At 44.7% G+C, this 18233-nt stretch overlaps 1 long non-coding RNA gene across 2 annotated transcripts in view; it reads left to right on the plus strand.

Moving 5' to 3' along the window:
• The window catches only part of LOC131504021 (uncharacterized), a 48999-nt gene extending 30953 nt beyond the window's left edge, over positions 1–18046 (plus strand). For both annotated transcript variants that reach the window (XR_009257739.1, XR_009257738.1), the window contains 2 exons: positions 139–256; positions 17855–18046. This is a non-coding gene — a long non-coding RNA (uncharacterized LOC131504021). The remainder of the gene's footprint in view (positions 1–138; positions 257–17854) is intronic.
• Positions 18047–18233: the final 187 nt, after the last annotated feature.

Consider the following 18233-nt stretch of genomic DNA (forward strand, 5'->3'; position numbering starts at 1 on the left):
TGAGTCTATGGCAGCCTTGTGGAAGGCTGGATGTGAAGAACTTGAGTCGTTTCCTCATTAGGTAACTTCTGCCTGGCTGCTAGAAAAGTTATTTCTTGGCTTTAATATTTGATCTCTTCTTACCTCTATGCCATATAGGTTTCCTTTCCATTTTTGGAGCACTGCTGAAAGCCAAAGTAACAATCTGAATGATCTGCCACTTAAGCAGAGATTTATTGCTTTTAATGGAAATGATACTTGTTCCAACAGGAGAAAGGTATGCATCAGAGAGGAAAGCCTGTGGCAACACACATTTTGGTCACTGCTCTGCAATCAAGTTGGTAAGGTGCGGGTCCCCAGAGAGCATACAGCAGATGCAGAGTGTTAGAGGCCAGAGAGTATACACTGCTGGTTCAAGGAACAGGAAGTTCAGCTCTAAACTGGAGTTTAGAGCAGGGTGCAGGCCCCGAGGCATTAGAAAGAGTTTGGGAGGGGGAGACAGAGGCTGAAGAATCCAGATCTGGAGGGCCCAGTAAGCCCCATTACAGAAGTAGGTTTTCCCTCAAGGACAATGGGGAATCTTCGTGTCATTTAAATTTTAGAGGTAGTTCTGATTGCAGTATGCGGATGGCTTCTGGGAGAGAGAGGAAGAGAAACAATGGAATCAGTGAGACTAATTACAAAACTGTTCCACAGTACCAGAGAGGGGGCCTCAACTGTAGGGGCAGAACCATGAATAGCAATTTTGGTTCTCAGGGCAAACATCCCCAGATTGACCTTCAAGCAACTCTGTCATTCAAGATATGCCTTGCAAATGGGTGTGACTGGTAATGTGCCTTTCAGTAGCTTTCAATTTAACTAAATATTCTGGGTATTTAGTGCTGTTCTGAGAGTGATATTCTTTTAAATAATTATGTAAAAAATATCTACCTCCTGTAGATTTTTGTCTCCAGGAACAAAGCATAGTCAACCCCTGGCAGTTAGTCTAGAGAAGAGGTGGGTGAGGGAAGGAGGTAATCAGATTTAGGAGATATTTAAGAAGTAGGATGGACAAGGAAAGCTTTTGAGGGATAAAGAATTTGAGTTCATTTTTTAAGTTGTTTTTTAATTGAAAGAGTAATACATGCTATGATAAAATTCAAACAGTACTAAAGACATAACAATGAAAATATGTCTCCTTAACGAAAGTCAACCACTATGAATAGTTCTTGCGTACTCTTCTAGACATTTTTGGTGCCAGTATAAGCTTATAGGGGTGTTGCCAGGTGAACTGGGGAGACCCTAGGCCCTGGTGCCTTGACCCAGCCAGAGTAGAAGGACTGGCTTCTGAAGGTTCTTGGTCTGGTCACAAGAAGGAATTCAAGAACAGACACAAAGCACAGCGGATGAGTAACACCAGCAGAAAGTTTATTAAAGTGACAAGTACACTGGAGATATGAGGGCTGCAAGCTTTTAGAGAGAGAGCTATGTACCCTGGGGTCGGGTTTCTGTTGTTTATTGACAGTCATTAACTAGGGGATAGAACGCTTACTAGTTGGGGCTGCAAGCAGGGCTTCCCAGTTTTTTTTTTTTTTCCTAATTTGGTCAGGGGTTTCCCCATCTTGGCTCCCACCATCTGGGGCCTGTGTGGTTTGATCCGGCTTCTTGTGTGGACTGCCTCTGCCAGGACAGGCCTCTGACCTTGCCAATAGCTGGCCAGCACTTCCTCTTTGCTGACCTCCAGGTGTCCTGTTAGAACCTAACTGCTCTAACATAGCAGAGATATTGTGGGTTCGGTTATAGATCAGTGCAAAAGCACTAGTTCAATGAATTTTTGGTTTCCCAGTGCATCTAAAAGTTATGTCTCTACTATACTGTAGCCCATTAGATGTGTAATAACATTGTGTCAAAAAAAATTGTACATGCCTATGAAAATCCCTTTGGAAACTTCCACTTGACTTTACCTCCCCCAACTCCCAAGTATATAATCAATCTCTCCTCATGGTCCCAGGGCAGCTCTTCCTACCCATGGGTCCTGTCCCCATGCTCTAATGAAATCACCTTTTTTGCACCACCCCCTCCAAAAAAATTATGCATGCCTTAATTAAAAAAAAAATTATTGCTAAAAAATACTATCATCTGAGCTTTCAGCAAGTTGTAATCACTGGTCACAGATAACCATAACAAATAATAATGAAAAAGTTTGAAATATTGTGAGGATTACCAAAATGTGATAAAGACAGGAAATGAGCAAACACTGTTGGTAAAATGGCACCAACAGACTTGCTTGATGTAGGGTCGCCACAAACCTTTAGTCTACAGACTGAAGGCAGTGTTTGTGAAGCACGATGAAATGAGGTATGCCTATTATTTTTAACATTTTGTGAAAATAATATTTATTTGTATTAAGAGAAATATTAAAATATTTTTCTTTTTATAAAATGGGAACACACTATGCATGCTGCTCTCCCTGTACTAAGTCACTTAAACATTATATTGTGGTCCATTGAGTGCATGTGGTCCATTGACTGCATACCATAATTTATTTATATTGGTCTCCAAACTGATGGACTTTGGGGCTGTTTCCAGTTTTTGATATTTGAATTAGATTTTATCTATTTTTATTTTTATTTTTTTATTTTTTTTTTTTTTTAATTTTTTTTTTTTTCAACATTTTTTATTTATTTTTGGGACAGAGAGAGACAGAGCATGAACGGGGGAGGGGCAGAGAGAGAGGGAGACACAGAATCAGAAACAGGCTCCAGGCTCCGAGCCATCAGCCCAGAGCCTGACGCGGGGCTCGAACTCACAGACCGCGAGATCGTGACCTGGCTGAAGTCGGACGCTTAACCGACTGCGCCACCCAGGCACCCCACTTTATTTTTTTTATTTTTAAAAATTTCTTTATTTTGAGAGAATGTGTGCGTGAGCAGGGCAGAGGCACAGAGGGAGGGGGAGAGAGAGAGAGAGAGAGAGAGAGAGAGAGGGAGAGAATCTCAAGCAGGCTCTGTGCTGTCACAACAGAGCCCTACAAAGAGGCTCAAGGCAGGGCTGGATTCCATGAACCATGAGATCACAACTTGAGAGCCAACACCAAGAGTTGGATGCTTAACTGATTGAGCCACCCAGGTACCACTAAAATTAAATTTTAAATAAGAACAGCCATATGAATTAACAAAGGAAGAATTCCAGGTGGTGAAAAAAGGTTTATACATAAGTGGGGATCCTAACATTTTTGTGACTGAGGAACTATTCTTGACTTGTCTAAGCCTTAAGGTGCCATATTTATGAGGGTGGAGGTGGGAGAGCAGAGGGCGTTTATGCAGACCTTTAAGTCTATGTGTAGAATTGGAATGTGACTTAAGAGCTGGGCATTTCTTTTTTAACTTAGTTATTTTTATTTTGGAGAGAGAGTGCAAGTGGGGGAGAGGGGCAGAGGGTGAGAGAGGATCTCAAGCAGGCTCCATGCTGTCAGCACAGAGCCCAACGTGGGGCTCAATCCCACGACTCTGGGATCATGACCTGAGCCGAAACCAAGAGTCGGATGCTCAACTGACTGAGCCACCCAGGTGCCCCAAGAGCTGGGTGTTTCTAACAGGCAGTAGCCATTTCTTCACCAACTAAAGATCTTTCAGGGTAGGAGGTGTGAGTGCTGTGGGAACACTGCCCATACTTCCCTGTGGTTAGAAGTGCGTTCTTACCCATCCATAGCTGTCACCCTATTGCACCCTAAATCTGCCTGCTAGCATAATTGTTTCTCTGGGCACCCCTCGTGAGAAACAGGAAGGATCTGTAAAAGAAAATAGGTGTGATGACCTGGATAGAAAGCTGTGTCGGGGAGGAAAGAGAAATGGGCTATTTGTGGAAGGCTGCCTCTTTCATTTAAGCACATTTGACTTCTCCCACTGCTGCTGGAAGGGTTTGTTCCCCAAGCACCTAGTTACCACTTGCGTGATTCTGGGAAAGTGTCAACATCTGCAAGTGTCAGTACCCCCATCAGGAAAATGGGCATAATAATTCCTGGTTGGCACAAGCATTGGGAAGGTTGAATAAGCCAATGGGTATCAAAGGGGCTATTGTACTTTTTTCCAAAGACTTGACAGAATGGAGTTTGTAAGGCAATATGTGATCCATTCCAAGACAGTGAAGCATAATCTATTCTTTCCTGGGATGTGCCTGCTGGTGGCCAGTGTAAGCCTCTCATACTCTCAGCCTGTGTGTGTGTTTTAAAGTGTATTTATTTATTTTGAGGGAGAGAGGGAAAGAGAGAGAGAGAGAGAGAGAGAGAGAGAGAGCATGAGTTGGGGATGGGCAAAGAGAGAGGGAAGAGAGAGAGAATCCCAAGCAGGCTCCACATTCCATGGTGAGCCCAACAGGCTCGATCTCACAACCATGAGATCATGGCCTGAGCTGAAATCAAGAGTCGGACACTTAACCGACTGAGCCACCCAAGAGTCCTCAGCCTGTGTGTTTCATTTAAACCATGCTTGAAAGTTCATCACTTTAGGAAAATATTACCAGATTTCTTTATGTTTGTATATCGCTTTGTGGCTGGCAAAGAGACCTTAGCAACAGTGATCTAATGTGAACCTCCCAGCAAACCATCCGGTGTAAGAAAGGCATGTCTTATTCCCATGTAGCAGGTGGTGTAACTGAGGCTCAGAGAGACTGATATAATGAAACTGAGACTCAGGGAAGACACATAAATAATAAACACTGGAGACCAGGAATAGGTCCCCTCTAGGCTACTTACAGGACTCAGAAGGTGAGAGGTAGCTACCCTGCTCTTTATCGACCTAGGCTTGGAATTCCTGAGTCTGTTTTCCCAATTTTACCCAATCATATTTTATATCCTAGTAAAATGTATGCAACTTTAAAAATAGTTTTTACCCCAAATAGCCAAAGCAATCTTAAAAAAAGCAAAGCAAAGCTGGAGGCATCACAATCCCGGACATCAAGTTGTATTACAAAACTGTAGTCATCAAGACAGTATGGTACTAACACAAAAACAGACACATAGATCAATGGAACAGAATAGAAACCCCAGAAATGGATCCACAACTATATGGCCAACTAATCTTTGACAAAGCAGGAAAGAATATCCAGTGGAAGAAAGACAGCAAATCGTGCTGGGAAAACTGGACAGTGACATGCAGAAGAATGAACCTGGACCACTTTCTTACACCATACACAAAAATAAATTCAAAATGGATGAAGGACCGAAATGTGAGAAGGGAAACCATCAAAATCCTAGAGGAGAACACAGGTAGCAACCTCTTTGACCTCAGCGGGGGCAACTTTGTACTAGATCTGTCTCTAGAGGCAAGGGAAACAAAAGCAAAAATGAACTATTGGGACCTCATCAAGATAAAACGCTTCTGCACAGAGAAAAACAATCAAGAAAACTAAAGGGCAACCTACAGAATGGGAGAAGATATTTGCAAATGACGTCTGATAAAGAGTATCTAAAAATCTATAAAGAACTTATCAAACTCAACACCCAAGAAACAAATAATCCAGTTAAGAAATGGGCAGAAGACATGAACAGACATTTTTCCAAAGACATCCAGATGGCCAACAGACACATAAAAAGATGCTCAACATCACCCATCATCAGGGAGATGCAAATCAAAACCGTGATGAGATACCAATTCACACCTGTCAGAATGGCTAACATTAACAACACAGGAAACAACAGATGTTGGTGAGGATGTGGAAAAAAGGGAACCCTCTTACATTGCTGGTGGGAATGCAAACTGGTGCAGCCACCCTGGAAAATAGTATGGCGATTCCTCAGAAAGTTTAAAAATAGACTACCCTATGACCCAGCAATTGCACCACTAGATATTTACCCAAAGGATACAAAAATACTGATTTGAAGGAGCACATGCATTCCAATGTTTATAGCAGCGTTATCAGCAATAGCCAAATTATGGAAAGAGCCCAACTGTCTATCGACTGATGAGTGGATAAAGAAGATGTATATATACAATGGAATATTACTCAGCCATCAAAAAGAATGAAATCTTGCCATTTGCAATGACATGGATGGAGCTAGAGTGTATTATGCTAAGCAAAATAAGTCAGAGAAAGACAAATACCATATGATTTCACTCATATGTGGAATTTAAGAACAAAACAGATGACATAGGGGAAGGAAGAAAAAAAAGAGAAAGAGGCAAACCATTTGTTTATAGACTCTTATGTTTACGTTTATGTTTATAGACTCTTAGGTTCTCTGATAGAAAACAAACCGAGGATTGCTGGAGGGGTGGTGATTGGGGGGTGGGCTAATTGGGTGACAGGCATTAAGGAGGGCACTTGTTGGGATGAGCACTGGGTGTTACATGTAAGTGATGAATCACTAAATTCTTCTGAAACCAATATTGCACTGTATATTAACTAACTAGAATTTAAATATAAACTTGAAACACAAAAAAATACTTTTTCATTGAAAAAAATAGATACCATTGGCAAGATATTTTAGTTTACACCTTAAACACCTTAAAAATCCATGGACTCATTTGATTCTTACAGTAACCCTACAGGTAAGCAGAACAGACATGAATAATTCCACTTTGCAGATGAGGAAATAGATTTAGGAATTGAGACCTGTCCAAGGTCAAAAACCCAGCAAGGAGCAGAGCCAGAATGGGAACCTGGGTTTTTGGTCAACAACTTCAATGCCTTTTTATATTTTCATTATTGTTATTAGGCTTTTATTATGCTTTTAAAATCAAATAACCTTGTGTAGACATTCATTACAAAACATTATTGAGTAACTTTGTAAACTGCTCAGCATCTAGTTGGGAGAAAAGTAGATAAACAAAGAGTTGCAATAAAAGACAAAACAAAGTTTGCAATTTGGAGATTTCACAAATGGTTTTTAATGACAGCATGATGACAGCTTTTACTCAAAAGGTAATAATCACAGCTGACTTTTGTGAAAAGTGGGAGAAAGAAGCCACACACACATACCCGTGTGTAACTACCCAACCCACCCCAACCCCATCAGTGAAAATCCGAATCTTACATTCCAGGAAGTAAGTGGCATTTTCTTGGCATGTTAATCTGTAGGAAATTACAGGCCGAGGTGTTGTGGTGTATTGGCAGAGAATGTTGAATAGATTACTGGGTTATGTTAACTTTGATGTCGCTGCCCACCATTGTTTTGGTCTTTTCCTTGCTAACAGATACATTTACTAGATGTTAGCTTGACAACATCATGTGAAAAAGGGGAATTTACAATAATTTCCTTTGCAAACAGCTTATTTCTTGCTTGATAATAAAGACTTTGCTTATAGAAGTCCCTTTGCTATTTTTAGGGGTAGCTCAGGTGGTTAAGTGGCCAGCTCTTGATTTTGGCTTAGCTCCTCTCTCACAGTTTGTGTGTTCAAAACCTGTGTTGTGCTCCATACTGACAGTGCAGAGCCTGCTTGGGATTCTCTTTCTCTCTCTCTGCCCCTTGCCCACTCGTGCTCTCTCTCAAAATAAAGAAATAGACTTAAAAGAAGGGGGCACCTGGGTGGCTCAGTTGGTTGAGCGTCTGACTTCAGCTCAGGTCATGATCTCACGGCTTGTGGGTTCGAGCCCTGCATCGGGCTCTGTGCTGATGGCTCAGAGCCTGGAGCCTCTTCACATTCTGTGTCTTTCTCTCTCTCTCTGCCCCTCCCCCGCTCACACTCTCTCTCTGTCTCTCAAAAATAAACAAACATTTTTAAAAAATTTTTAAAAAGAAGGCCTCTTGCTATTTTGGGGCCTCAGTTGCTTGTTGGTCTGCTCACCTTCTTAGTTCTCCAGGGTAAATGTGACCTGGAGCAGATTCTAAGAGAGGAGGGGGTGGAGCAAGGCTTTGAGATCAAAGATTAGACAGAATAGTATCTTTGGAACACTAGATTTGGAATTAAAAAAAAAAAAAGCAAAACAATCCTGTATAGTGAAGAATTAACTTTTTTAAAGTTTATTTGAGGGAGAGAGAGAGAGAGAGAGAGTGCAAGCAGGAGAGGGGCAGAGAGAGAGAGGGGGAGAGAGAATCCCAAGCAGGCTTCATGCTGTCAGCACAGAGCCCAATGCAGAGCTCGAACTCAGGAAGTGTGAAATCATGACTTGAGCTGAAATCAAGAGCCAGATGCTTAACTGACTGAGCCACCCAGGCACCCCAAGAATTGACTTTACCCAAAGAGAGGCATGGCTTTTGTCCTCTGCTACTGGGAGGTGATCTCTAGGTACGTAGAATGTCCTGCTTGATAGGAGTGTCTTTGCCCTGGGGGTGGGGGCTGGCTACTGGGCAGTCTGACAATGTGATTTGTGATGGCTTTGAAACATGCTGTATCAGTTCCAACCTCCAGAGGAGCTGGAGACTATGGGTCAGCAGTGTAGGTGGTGTCTGATAGAGCCCCGATAAAAACTCTGGACACCAAAGACTTGGGTAAGTGTCCCTGGTTGGCAACACTCAAGTATTGTCGCACACTGTAGGTGAGAAGAGTATATGCCATCCAGGACTCCACAGGAGATGACCAGAAGCATTATGTTTGGGCCCTTCCCAGATTTCACCCCATCTGTCTGTTTTTTTGTTTTTGGTTTTTTTTTTTTTGGCTGGTTCTGGTTTGTATCCTTGTAATAAAACTTTAATTGTAAGTACAGTGCTTTCCTGGTTCTGTGAGTAGTTCTAGCAAATTATCAAACTTGAGGAGGTAGTGGGACCCTTGAACTTGTGATGAGTGTCTGAAGTGAGGGCACTATGAATTTTGGCCTACCTGTGGTTTACAGCTGGTGTCAGACATCATTGCATTTCCCAAAACCTGATTTTAGATTCAGATTTTGGCACTTTCTAGTTTGGTTACTTCTGTCAGCTTCGGTTGTGTGTGTGTGTGTGTGTGTGTGTTTATCCTTAATTTGGGTATCATCTCTGTTCTATTTTCCACACAGGGTTAATTCTTAAGATCAATAAATAAATAAAGTATGTAAAAGAATATGCTATTTAAAAACTGATGGGCCGTCAAGATATATCAATATCATTACAATGGAAGTAAATGGTGTGGATGAATGTAGCAGAGGTTTGCGTGGGACTTTAATCATTCATTCATTGCACAAATAATTGTTGCATTAAATATTGTGTGCAGCGCAGTGGGAGAGAACAGTGAACAAGTCAAGATCCTAGGCAAAAGAAGCAAATAATTAGACTGTGGTAATTGTTGAAGGAATTGAAGGGAGCAAATAGTAATGTGACATGGAGCAAGTCATCTGAAGGGGTACTCCCCTGGAAGAGACAGAGTGACCAGTAAAGAGCTCTCAGGGGAGCTGACATTTGAATAAAGATTTTAAGGAAGAGAACTAAAATGTTTTCTAGGTAGAAGGAATAGCAGGGGCAAAGGGCCTGAGGTGGGAAGAAGATTGGTGTGTTTGATGAATAGGAAGGAGGTCTGTGCGGCTGGATCAGGATAACATAAGGTGGGAGGTGTGCATGGGTCAGATGACAAAGGGCTTTATTTTCCAGGGAAAGGAGTTTGGATTCTTATTGGATTTTCATTTTAAGAGTGTTGTGAAGCTTGGATGATTTTAAATAGGCAAATTACAAGAATTGCAGGGGCACCTGGGTGGCTTAGTCGGTTAAGCATCTGACTTTGGCTCAGGTCACGATCTCACAGTTTCGTGAGTTCCAGCCCGGCATTTGGCTCACTGCTGTCAGTGCAGAGTCTGCTTCGGATCCTCTCTCTCCCCCTCTCTCTGCCCCTGCCCTGCTTGTTCTCTCCCTCTCTCAAAAACAAATAAATAAACATTTAAAAATAAGTAAGTAAATAAATGCCTTCCTTTAAAAAAAAGTTACAAGGGTTGCTTCCCCAGTTTCTGAATGGGGAAGAGTTGAAGCAGAGACAGAGGTCATCAGGAGACCATGCAGTTATTTGGATGATGACGGCCTGGCAGGGGAGAGATAGAGAAATGGTCAAATACTAGATATGCTTTTAAGGTAGAGCCAAAAGACTTGCACATGGATTGTTGCACATGTTGCACATGTTGGCGCTGAGGAGGTCAAGAGGAAGAAAGGTATGTTGGTTGGGTCCTCTAGGAAGTAGATGCTGAGGAGTGGGGAGTGTAAGAGCTGTAAGGAGGGGGTGTGCCTATGATAGGAAAGGGGAGAGGAAGCAGGCTTGGGCAGGGAGAGCCTCGGTCTGAAATGCAGATGAAACCTTGGGCAACCCACTGGGGAACCCCAGAGCAAAGATTCTCAAGAGAGGAGTTCCCATTGGGCAGAAATGTTCAGGCCCTCACCACCCCTCACTCTGCCGTCAGTCATGGGCACGGGGTGGGGGGGTGGGGGTGCCAGGAGGGGTGTGCCCTGGCTTGAAAACTGAGACCAAGCCTGAAGCTTCCAGCAGCTGAGGGCTGATAGCTGACTGCCCTTCTTGCAGCTGCTCAGCAAGCTCTTTCCTGAAGGCACATCTAAGCGGGCCACCACAGTCCATCCCTTGTACTGTGTGGACCCACTTTCCAGACACATACGAGGGGTAGTCCTTCCTCCTAGTGAGCTCTCTTCCTAAAGGGACCTAGAAAAGGATGGCTTAACCAGAGGCTGTTGCTGTGGCGGGTCTTGGGCTGCAGCTGGTAATTTATTATCTTTCTCCTCCATTATCCACTGTCATCTCGGCTGGTGTTGATGGCTTACCTGGTGGAGTCACCCTAACCCTGATTCTCGAGGCAGTCTGAGCCCCTGATAACCTCACCCTTCGTGGGCTGTGCTGTGCTTGCCATTCACATCACAATTAGACAACAGAGCGCCAAGAGGTGCCCATGTGGATCACCTGAGTTCCATACGTATTCCCGCCCCAGGTGTCGCAGCATTCCACCTCCTTCTACTGATCAGTCTCGATATCCCTGTCAGTTCCCACTCAAAGCCACAACCTTGTGTGTCACCCAGGATATAGACTGGAGCAGTATTCCTAAGTGTCGAACATGTTGTTTCCAGAACGAAGAGGTCCACCAGGTATCGGGCATGTAAGATGCAGCAGTTTCTTTATAGGGGATGTCCTAGCATGCCTCTGACCACTGGATCCCCCAAACTACTGATGGGGGAGACCCCTAGAATCCTCATAGAGTTTATACCCCACCCTCTTGAGTGAATGTGTCTTACCAAGGCCTCCAGGTGTTAACCACCTATTGCCCATTCTCTACAATCAGCACAATGTTATTGATGCAGTGGATCAATGTGATGTTCTCTAGGATGTCCACGTGGTCCAGATCTTTCCTGAATAGATCATGACATAGATTGGGAGAGTTATTACAGCCTGGGGGAAAAACTAAATGAATGTTGTTGTTCAGTCTGTGCGAGGGCTGTTTCTGGTCCTCTTTCCTGACTGAGATGAAGAAGAATGCAGATGTTAAATCCCTGGCCACATGTCTTGTGCTTTGAAGCCATGTTTATATGCTCTAGCAATGAGACCACATCCAGCACAGTGGCTGCAATCAGGGCTTGACTTGAGTTGGCTGTAGTCTAGTGTCACTCTCCAGGATCCATTTCTTTTCTGCAGGAGCCAGACTGGCAAATTAACCAGAGGTATGATAGAGACCACTATCCTTTGAGATCCTTAAGGGTGGTGCTGATCTGTCTTTCCTCTCTAACGGGATATATATTTTTTAAATTGAAGTATAGTTGACACACAATGTTATATTAGTTTCAGTGTACGACATGGTGATTTGAATATATGCTATGCTTACTACAAGTGTAGCTACCATCTGTTACCATACAACACTATTATAATACATACCATTGACTACATTCCCTATGCATACCTTTCATCCTTGTGAGCTATTCATTCATAATTGGAAGCCTGTACCCACCCACCCCCACTCCCCTTCACCCATTTTTCCCATCTCCCCCACTCTCTTCCTCTGTGGTAACCACCAGTTTGTTCTGGGATATTGTTTTTTATTTGCCATCATGCTTTGCAAGTACGTGAGTGGGGAGAGAGGCACAATTTCAGAGGCTTCCCCACTGTGATAGCTCTTACAGTTTATTTTGAGAGAGAGAGTGTGCATGAGCTGGGGAGGGGCAAGGAGAGAGAGAGAGAGAGAGAGAGAGAGAGAGAGAGAGAGAGAGAGAGAATCCCAAGCAGGCTCTGCACTGCCACCGTGGAGCCTGATGCAGGGCTGATGTAGGGCTTGAACCCATGGACTGTGAGATCCTGCTCTGAGCCAGATCATGGCCTGAGCTGAAATCGAGAGTTGGATGCTTAATGGACTGAGCCATCCAGGCCTCCCCCTCATCCCACCCCCCATGACAGCTCTTACAGAAACCAATGACCCAATAATGTAGGGGCTTTCCTAGCAGCCAAATATATCAATTGCAGTTACACATTCAGAAACTGGGGCAATGACCACCAGGTGGGGCCATGGGCCCACGGAGCACCTTGAGATGGATGTCAGCCAGGACTCCATTTTGACTGGGCCCATAGTCCATCACTCTAGTGAGGGTCCACAATGACATTTCAGGTCTTGAAATACCAATATCATTTCAGACCTTATGTTGTACTGGATATTCCCTCTCCCCTAGTTTACAGTCACCGAAGTAAATGCCTGTAAGTCCCTTTGAGAGAAGGACTGGTGGAATTATCACAATACATACTTGCTGTAGGGTCCTTCCTCCTGGAGTGGGGGCGGGGGGGGTGTGTTCAGCCACTTTTTCATTCAATAGATTTCAGGTCTGAAAACTATTTCAGGTGTAGGAACTTGGCAAGAGATCATGGCATTTTTAAAGTGTCTTTAAAAAATTTTATATTTAACTGAGGTTAACATATATAATAAATATATAACAAAATTTATCATCTTATCCATTTTTAAGTGTGCAGTTCAGTAATGTTAAGCATATTCACAATGTTGTGCAACCCAGCTCTAGAACTTTTTCTTCTTGCAATACTGAAACTCTGTCCCCATCAAACAACTCCCCATTTCCCCCTTCCCCCAGCCCCTGGAAACCACCAGTCTACTTTCTGTTTCTATGAATTTGACTACTTTAGATACCTCATGTAAGGGGAATCATACTGTATTTTTTTTTGTCTGACATAGCTCATGTAGCATAATGTCCTTGAGGTTCATTCATGTAAGTATATGACAGATTTCCTTCCATTTTAAGGCGGAATACTATTTCATTATATGTATATAGCACATTTTGCTTAGCCATTCATCCTTTGATGGACACTTGAGTTACTTCTATCTCTGACCCATTGTGAATAATGCTACTATAAAGGTGGGTGAGCAGATATCTCTTCAATATCTAGCTTCAGTTCTTTTCGATATATATCAGGAGTGGGATTGCTGGATCATGTGATAATTCTTTTTTTTTTTTTTTTTTTGAGGAACCGCCATATTGTTTTCTATAGTTGGACACACCATTTTACATTCTTACCAACAGTGCACAAGGGTTTCAATTTCTCCAGTTTCTTCTGGCTGGAGACTGTTCCTGTCTCTTTATGATTTCCCCCTCAAATTTTGCTTGAAAACTGGTTCCTTTGTTAGTTCCTTTCTCTTTCAATACCTTATCATTTACAGTTAAGAAAAGCATATTGGTATTGTCAACATTCTCCTTGGAAATCCCCTTAGCCACCTCCAACAACTTCATTAGGTACATTTTCTATTTTCCAAGTACCACAGATGATGGTTTCATAAATTATTCCACCACTACATAACACAGGTGACCCTTTCTCAGAGCATCCAACAGCAATTTCATCCCTGTTCATCCAGCCTCTACTAATAGTCTTTTTGCTGCCTGCCCTTATAGCCTCTGTCTGCTCCCTGGTCCCAATGCCAATGCCATGTGTTTTAGGTTTTAATTATGACAGTATCCCACTTCCGCATACCAATTTCTGTTTCCATATCTACTGCTGAATAACAAACCACTTCCAAACTTAGTGGCTTCAGACAACAATGATTTATCAACTTCTCACAATTCTGTGGATTGACTGGAAGGTTGGCCGTCTGGTCTTGCATCATGTGCTACATTTAGCCAGTGTTTGTGTGGAGGCTTGGATGTTGGGATGATTCCATGTGGTTTCAGGACCTCTTTCCCCAAGTGGTCTCACATCCTTGAGCTAGCCCAAGCTTCTTACATGCAGCTGAATTTTAAGAAGCCCAGGCTTCTTACATGCAGTGAGGGAACTGCAAGACCTCTTAGGGTCTAAGCTCTGGAACTTACACAATGGCACATTCTATCGGTGAGATCAAGGCAAACCCAGATTCAAATGGCAGTTGGAGAAATCTTGAGCGGAAGATGGTAAACTCACATTGCAAAAGAGCATGGAGGAAGGCTGATTCACCAAGAACCATTGTTTAAAGATCTTCCACATTTATGTTAAGTTTAAGATGCCTGTAGACACTGAAGTAGAGATGTCAGATAGGCACGTGGCTGTAAGTGCCTTTATTTCAGAGGCGGGTTTGGGCCCGGAAGGTAAATCTGGGAGTCCTCCACATATAGACATGCTGCTTCTGTGGGTTGTCCTGCCCACCAAGTACCTGGTTCCTGCGTAAATCTGGACTGTAGATGAGGCGGGATGTGAGCCGAGTGCAGCCCACTGCAGCCAGAGCTGGGTGGAGGCTGGGGGAAGAGACACCTGTTCTTGAAGTGACTCCAAGTCCCCTTACCACTTGGGCAGAGCCTTGTCCTTCCCTTCCCATCTCAACAGAGCCAAAAGTGCCAGGGATGGGGTTGGGACAACTGGCCCGCACGCAGAGGACATAGGACAGGGAACCTCCCTACGACCCTGTTTTTGCCACCTAAAGAAAGGAACCCAGGGAATGAGGGCCACATTGCCCTCCATCTTTTTTCCTGTGGTGCTGAGGTTGCTGCCAGGTCGGAAAGCTGCAGAAGCAACCGGATTCTACCACTTCTGACTATTGCTTCTCATTCTTCCTCTAGAAGACAGTAAGTTGGGCATCATCGCCATACTTCGTTAACCCAAACCTGATTGCCTTTGTTTTACTGTGTTTCTTGGGAGGAAGGAGCTGTTTGCTCATTGTTTTCATATCTGGAAGAAGGAGGAGCAAGAGTGAGGTGGAATCTAGCATTTCTGAAAGAAAGAGGGGAGTTCAGAGTTACTGCAAACCAGCAGGAAAGATAGGGGAGACAACCCCAACTTGTCTGAAGTAAAGAGGAAGAGGGATGATGAGTTGGAGATGGGTGCAGTCCCAAGATTCCAGTGCTACCCGCCCTTCTGAGTTCCTGGGCTCCGTATTGTCTTTCAAAGAAAGAAAACTGCCAACTGCCTGCCGTATGGCTCTGCACCAACCTCCACCCTACTGATCACTTAAGAGGAGATGGGAATCTGTATTCTTCCCAACTTCAATGCAGTTTTCTGCACATTTGTCAGCTCTCCAAGATCCTATTTTTAAACTGGTCCTGCTAATCTTTGCCTTCTCCCCTGCCTGCTTCCAAGGCCAGGGTTGAGTTGGGGTGGGGGTGAGGTGCCTACAAGAGTTTCTGGCTCCACCCTTCATTTCCTGGGCTGAGCTGGGTTGCACTAATTGACCTCAAGGGTCTCAGCTGTGCTAAGCTGGGTGTTTGTTAGATCTCGTTAGGCTTGTAATTAGTGCAGAAAATCTAGGTCAGAGGCAACTGGTTGGAGTGATGGTCTCAGGGGGGCGTGAATAAAGGCGGGGAATAGCAAACAGGTTCCTCCTTCTGTGGGGGGGGGGGTGAGCCGGGGACAGGGAGCCGTAGGGCTGGTGTCATCCACACGGAAGAAAGGGACACAGGGTCTTGTGCAGAAAGGTGCTCAAACTCTAGGGTGTGTGCGTGTGTGCTGGTGTGTGTGTGTGTGTGTGTGTGTGTGTGTGTGTTTGCTCCCGCATTTACTTGGGTTTCTTTCCAACCTCTCCTTATATGGTGTGGCTCCAGAGCAGGCTGGAGATTGGCTGCCGTGGTTAGGAGCCTGGGAGCTGGGAAGAAAGGAGGAAGACAAGCGAACCGATGGGGGTGGGGTGGGGGTGGGAATGGAGTGAGAAGGGGAGGGGGCTGGAGCCAAGCTTGGGGGTTACAGACTGGGGCTAGGTCTGCTTGCCTGAGAGGTGTAGAAAAGGGAGAGATCTGGGGTGGGGGGACTGGTTTTTAGGGGAGGCTGAGGGGTAACATACTGTTGACAGAGGGGCTGGGAGAGAGGGCAAGAGCTGTTTCCCTGGGGTCAGAGCTCCAGGCTGGGCATGGCATGGTTTCCAAAGGCTTGGAGTAGTAGTTAGAGAAACTCATGGGGTTGTCTCCTTTTCTTCTCACCCTAAACATCCTATAGCTATGCAAAAGAGCATGCACAGGAACCCATCAACTCTTCAGGTGGACACCTCAGACGTTTTCTTCCTGTTCCCCAAATCCCTACTTAAGTGAATGGAGAAGAACAGGCAGAGTTGAGGAGAATGTCACTGAAATATGAAATGGCATTTTGTTCTTCACCTGTCTTTACTCCTTACTCAGCTTCGACTCTGTGTCCTGGATTTCCTCACTGCCCCATCCTAGGACATCCCAAAAGATTCTCCCTTTTCCAGTTCATTTGTGCAAGAAAAGATGTAGCACACTTGATGGAAGAGAGAAAGGGAGGAACAAGAAATACACATCCTGGAGAATGTCTGTTGGCGACCGTGTAACGAGCAAGTTGGCTCACATCCCCTACTCTGTCTACCCGGTTACCCCAGAACCCAGCAATTGGGAGGGAATGGGAGCAATTCGGCAAGCAAAGTTGGGATGACGGAATGAATGAGGGGAGAGAGGTCCTGGGAGAGGGGGAGCTAGGGTCCCAGCTGTTGTCCTCCTGTCCTTCTGCCTGTGCTTGCTCTGGGTTAAGAGACCTTGCTAGTGCCCACTTTCAGGGTGTGCTTTAAGCTGGGTTTCTAATGGGAGGGCCAGCTTGATGCCAATCTCTGCAGTTCCTGAAGACAGGAGGTCTAGCTTTCCCCCTCTTATCTCCAGCCTTACACAGTCCCTGGCACTCTTCCCTTGAAGAAAGGGTGTGGGCACCGTGTGTGGACTCAGCTGATTTACTAGAACAAAGTGACAGTGATCCACCCCATGCCCCAGGCCTCGTTCCAACTGTCATCTAGCCCTCGTGTGCATAGCCCGAGGAGTCGTTTCACTAATAGCAGCAGCTGCAGCCACAGTGGCCATTTGCTCAGGGCCAGTAGCCTTTCATTGGCCTACAGGCATTTTCCACGTAATGTACGGTCTTTGCCTGGCCCACAATAACTCTCCATTTTGCAGATGAGGAAACTGACCCTCAGAAAGTTGAATGCCTTGCCCAGGGCATCATGACTGAAAAGTCAGAATTGGAACCCCAGATCTGTCTGGTTCCAAAGCTGGGCTTGATTTTACTACCTTGTGGCCTGGAGACAGCAGGAGCCCAGTGTCTGGCTCTTAAGTCTCCTGGGGGCCCTGATCTTTCTTTTCTGCTCTCCTCACCTGTCATTCTCCTCCCAGTGTCCCCCTCTGTGCTCTAGCCCCCCTGGGAGCCACAGGTAATTGGCATGTTGGGATATACATGTCCTTCTCACTCTTGTCTTTTTCTTCATTGTGAGGGAGCAATAAGGAAGAAAAAGAGGAAAAATACTGGTAAGATAAAATTAATACAAAGGTGGGACCTACACAAAGAAAGTAAATTTTCCTGATTTGACAATGGGTAGGTCTGCTGAGTTTAGGAGAGGAAGGCCTGTTTGGAGGAAGGCAGGTCTGCAGACTGATTTCCTCCCATGCTACCCCAGGAGATCTTGGGGACGACATTCAGGTGGTGCTCTGGTGCACTGTCCCTCACTCAAGTAGGATACACATTCCTCAGGGAAGAGACTGGTTGAGAGATGTACAGGCTAGATCTAGGGAAAATCTTCAGGATCACATGGTGCAGGGCTAAAAGCAAGAACTTCTCTTCCACAGAGACCATTTAACTTGGAGACAGTCCCCCATCATACTGATACAGGAGGAGATCATACATACATGATACAGGAGGAACAAATCCCAGAGCAGAAGAATGGGAATTGAAGCGTCTGTGTTCCACCCAGAGGACTCTCCTTTTCTCCTTTCTACCCCATTTTCCTGAATGTCCCAACGGGGCAGACTCATCGCCAAGACCGACAGTCTGTCCCGGTGTTACCCCGTCTTCCTTCTCACCCCCAGAGAGGCTCTAGGTCTTGGAGGCCAGAGGAGATGTAGGGAAGAGAGGCTAGCAAGGGGCACATATACTTCAAAGTGGTTTCTAACCCCTCTACTTGATCCATGAAGCTCTGTCCCCTTCTTGTCAAAAACCACTCTTGCC

The sequence above is a fragment of the Neofelis nebulosa genome, chromosome 2 (genome assembly GCF_028018385.1).
Source record: "Neofelis nebulosa isolate mNeoNeb1 chromosome 2, mNeoNeb1.pri, whole genome shotgun sequence".
Lineage (NCBI taxonomy): Eukaryota > Metazoa > Chordata > Mammalia > Carnivora > Felidae > Neofelis > Neofelis nebulosa.